This window comes from Chlorella variabilis (genome assembly GCF_000147415.1).
Source record: "Chlorella variabilis unplaced genomic scaffold CHLNCscaffold_1, whole genome shotgun sequence".
NCBI classification, from domain to species: domain Eukaryota; kingdom Viridiplantae; phylum Chlorophyta; class Trebouxiophyceae; order Chlorellales; family Chlorellaceae; genus Chlorella; species Chlorella variabilis.
This window is the reverse complement of record NW_005435087.1, coordinates 823,053-827,384: the sequence shown is the minus strand read 5'-3', so window position 1 is coordinate 827,384 and position 4,332 is coordinate 823,053.

The window sequence follows — 4,332 nt, the reverse complement described above, 5'->3', positions numbered from 1 at the left end:
GGCGCAGGAGGGGGCAGCGGCGCGGGCCGCGGGCCGCAACCCGCTGGCTGGCGCCAAGGACGACGAGCGAGACGACGGCACGGGTGAGAGGGCACACTAGCGGACTAGTGGGCTGGGGATGTGGCTTGCGTGGAGGGTGTGCCTGGTGGCAGGACCGCTCTTGTTGCGTGGGCCAGCGCTTGGGCAACGAGGAGGGTGTGCCTGCACGGCGCGGTTCGCACGGCCAGCCCAGCGCCCCTCCCGCACCTGCCCCCCGCTGCTGCAGCCGACCTGGAAGCCGAGCAGGCGCTGGCCGACGCCGCCATGGCGGCGCTGCTGGAGGAGGAGGAGACGTGAGTGGCGAGCTGCCGCTGCTGCTGCCCCTCGGCCTGCCTCTGCCTCAGCCTCAGCCTCCGCCCTGCCTGCCTGCTGCACCACGGGTGCTCGCAGCCCCTGCGGTCCGCGCAGTGACGTGCGCCTGCCCTCAACCCCAGCCCTGGCCGCGCCCCTCCCTGCCTGCCGCGCCGTGCCCGCCTGCAGCGAGCAGGAGAGCCTGCAGCGGCAGCGGTCGGCCAGCAGCGCTGCAAGCAAGAAGAAGAAGCAGAAGGCGAGGGCGAAAGCCAAGGGCAAGGCGGACGCAGCCGCCGCTGCCGCCGCCACCAACCCTGCCGCGGCGGCGGAGGAGGCGGATGGCGAGGATGATGAGGATGATGAGGATGAGGCGGAGGAGGAGGCCGCGGCATCGGCTGTGCTCTCCAAGGCGGCCAGCGGCTCTCTGGCTGCCGCGGCAGAGGACTCTGCGATGAGGGGCGGCGACCGCCCCGCGGCGGCGGCCGCTGCAGAGGGCAGCCGGCAGCAGGCGGCGCGCAGGGCCAAGCCCGCCGCCAAGGCTCCGGAGGCGGCGGCGCCGCCTCCGGCGCCCGCCGCTGAGCTGTCCGCGCTCAGCAGCCACAGCAGGGTGGATAGCATGTCTGAGACCCTCAGCGTGGCATCAGGCAAGCACCTCTGCCGCGCCGCGCCGCGCCGAGCTCCCCTTCACTTCCTGCGCCCTGCGCCTCTCGCGACGGCCGCCTCCGCCTTTCCCCCCGTGCTGCCTGCCGCCTGCGTGCACTCGCCAGGGCTGGCCTGCTTCGCGGTCTGCGTACCCCCACGCTGCCCGGCCTGCTGCCGCCTGCGCCGCCGCCTGCAGAGCACGAGGTGCTGCGCCAGCAGCTGGAGGATGCTGCAGAGGCGGCAGCCAAGCTGCTGGCCACCGAGCCGGAAGGGGAGGAGGGCGAGGCGGCGGTGGAGGTGGCCATGCAGGTGGGAGCGGGCCCTTGCTGTTGTGGTGGTGGTGCTTGTGGTGGCGGCGGCGCATCTGTGTACGGGCTGGCGGCGGCTGTGGTGGGGCAGTGTCTGCTGCTGCTGCAGCATGCTTGCTTCAGCAGCAGGAGCAGGGTCCCACCCATGGGCTCGCAGTTATGCTTGTGCGCAGCGCCCGTGCACACACCCTGCTAGCGCCGCCGCTCCTGCTGGGCTGCCCCGCTGCAGGCGCTGGATGAGGCGATTGAGCGCGCGGCTGGCGGCGGCGTGTCGGCCAAGTATGGGAAGAAAGTGCGGCGCAAGCTGCACCTCCACCTCAACGAGCTGCGAGGCATCCCGCCCGAGCCCTCTGCGGCGGCCGCCGAGGCGGAGGCGGCAGCGGCTGCTGCGGCGCAGCTGGAGGAGCAGGCGGCGGCGGCGGCGGCGGCCGCGGCCGCCAAGGCAGCCGCGCAGGCCGCCAGGCAGCAGCAGCAGCAGCAGCAGCAGATGCAGGGGGCCAACGGGCATGCCGAGCCGCGGCCGCGTGCGGCGGCGGCGCAGCCCGCGGCCCCGCCCGTGCAGCGCACCAAGTATGCGCCGCCCGCCATCCCGGCGCAGGCCAAGCCTGCGCCGCCTGGCTTTGCGGGGCCGCAGCAGCAGCAGCCGCAGGGCGCGCGGGCGCAGCCGTCGCCCGCCAAGGCGCCCTACAAGCCCCCCCTGGCAGCCCCGCAGCGCCAGCAGCCCGTGCCGCCGCCACCGCAGCAGCAGCAGCAGCAGCAGCAGCAGCAGCAGCAGCAGCAGGCGCAGCAGCAGCAGCAGCAGGCGCTGTCACGGCCGGCCTGGGGCCAGGCCGCCGCTGCGGCGCCTGCGGGGGCGCCGCGCATGGCAGCCATGCCTTCGGCAGGCGTGCAGGCGCCGCCGCTGTCGGCTGGGCTGCCAGCCCACCAGCAGGCGCAGTATGCCGCCGCCGCCGCCGCCGCCGCCAGAGGAGGCTCCCTGTTCAGTGCGCCTCCCGTGTCAGCAGCCCCCGCCTCCACCTCCCTCTTCAGCTCGCACCCTGCGCCAGCGCCAGCCGCGGCCCGGCAGCAGCCGCCGCTGATGCCGCCGTCAGCGCCAGCCGGCGGCAGCCTGTTTGCGGCGCCCCACGCGGCCGGCGGCGCGGCCGGCGGCGGCAGCCTGTTTGCCGCCGCGCCCGAGCGGGCGGTGGTGGCGCAGCAGCCCGCGTTTGCCTCGCTGGCGGCGTTCAGTGGCGGCGGCGTGGGCCCTGCCGCGGGCGGCGGCGGCCCCGCCAGCCTCACCTCTCAGTTTGCTGACCTGGACATTGGCGAGCTGCAGCAGGCCGGCTACGAGAGCTTTGCCGCGGGCGGCGAGGTGCCGGGCGGCGGCGCGGCCCCGCCCCCTCACTCCCTGCTCTTCCCCGCCGGGTCCGCGGGCGCGGGCGGCCTGGGAGGGCTTCTGCACGATCCTCTGGATGCGGCAGGGGCCGAGCTGCTGTCACGAGACCTGCTAGGCGAGATTGATGGCCTGGCGCCGCTGACGCACCAGCCCCACCACCAGCAGCAGCAGCAGCAGCAGCAGCAGCCGCCGCCGTCGATGCTGCGCCTGCCCGACAGCGCAGACTCGCTGTTTGGGCCCTCTGCGCAGGGCCCCGCCGCAGGTGGCCCCGCCCCCACCCCCGCAAGCACCAGCTTCAGCGCCTTCCGCTCCCTGTGGTGAGCAGGCAGCGCCGCTCCTCGGGCGGGGCTGCCTGGGCGCAGCGCCAACCGCTGGCGTTCCTGCCAGCCACAGTCCATCACCCGTCCTGCACTTGCCGTGCCTTTGTGCCCGACGATTTTCCCCACACTCGTTACTGAAGCAGTACTGTCCCAGTTCTACGCACTCTCATGCCAGCACCTCTCGGTGGCCACCGTCAATGATGCCGAGCGGCACCTCCCGATTGCTGGGTCCGCCTCTGCCGCCTTACCCCACTCTCTCTTCCCCTGCTTCCGTTCCGCCCCCTAAGCTTGCTTTGTGTGAGCCATGCGCGCTTTGCTGGTACAGCCCCCACCAGCCCTGTGCCGCCGCTCGCCATGAGCTGAGAGCCCTGCCCCTGCCTTCACGTTGCATTTCATTCACCCTTCCTCCAGACCACCCTTTACTCCTGGCCACCCGCCTCGTGGCTCTCGGTGCTTGCTGCTGGTTAACAGCCGCACACAACAGATGACCCCACCGCCGCCCAGTGCAGGCATTCTTCCTGTGACTGATCAAACATCGGGTTTGAGGGAGGTTTTGGTGCAAGTGCAATGCCGAGCGGGGCGGTTGACGGGCCGGCGTTGACGGCACGTGGGCATGCCGGCCCTGGCGCCCAAGGGGGCACCCCGGCCACTTGCACGCTGCCGGTTCGTGGTGAACAGTCCGGAACTGGTAGATGCCACACTCGTATGGGCGGCAGCACTCGTGGGCGACACGGTGGATGTGTTGGCAGCGAGACGGCACTCCCGTTGCGTGTATGCCATGCCTGCACCGAGCCCTGAGCTTTTCTTGCACCAGCCATGTTGTGGAATTCGTCAACTCTTCAACCAATGCATGCGACACATGGAAACAGCATGCCACGGCGAAGCGGGAGAACCATCAAAATCAGTAGGGGCAACTGGGGTGAGTCCCGCTAGGAATGGCGGCGTGGCGCGAGCGGAGGACATAGCGTGGCTCGTCCACGCCGCGTCTGTGGCAGCAAACTGTGTCAAACAGGCTAGGAGGCCTCAGCCGCCGCTGGCCCGACCTCCCCCATCGCTGCCCCCCTCGGCGCCGCCTACGCCTCCGCCGCCGCTGCCACCGCCACCTCCTCTGGTGTGATTGCCGGCACCGCTGCCCCCTGCGCTGCATGCACCCTCGCCGCCCTCTCCACCCACAGGGCCAGAGGAAGCAAGGGCCGCCAGTACCCCGCCTGGTGTGGTGTAGAGTGCCCCATCCCACCGCCGCTCACCCAATGACGGTTCCATGCAGCAGGGTGCCAGGTGGGCACCCAGCGAGGTGATCCATCTCGAACCCAAAGCCTCGCTCCCTCAAACCCGCCTTACCGTAACCTCAAGGCAT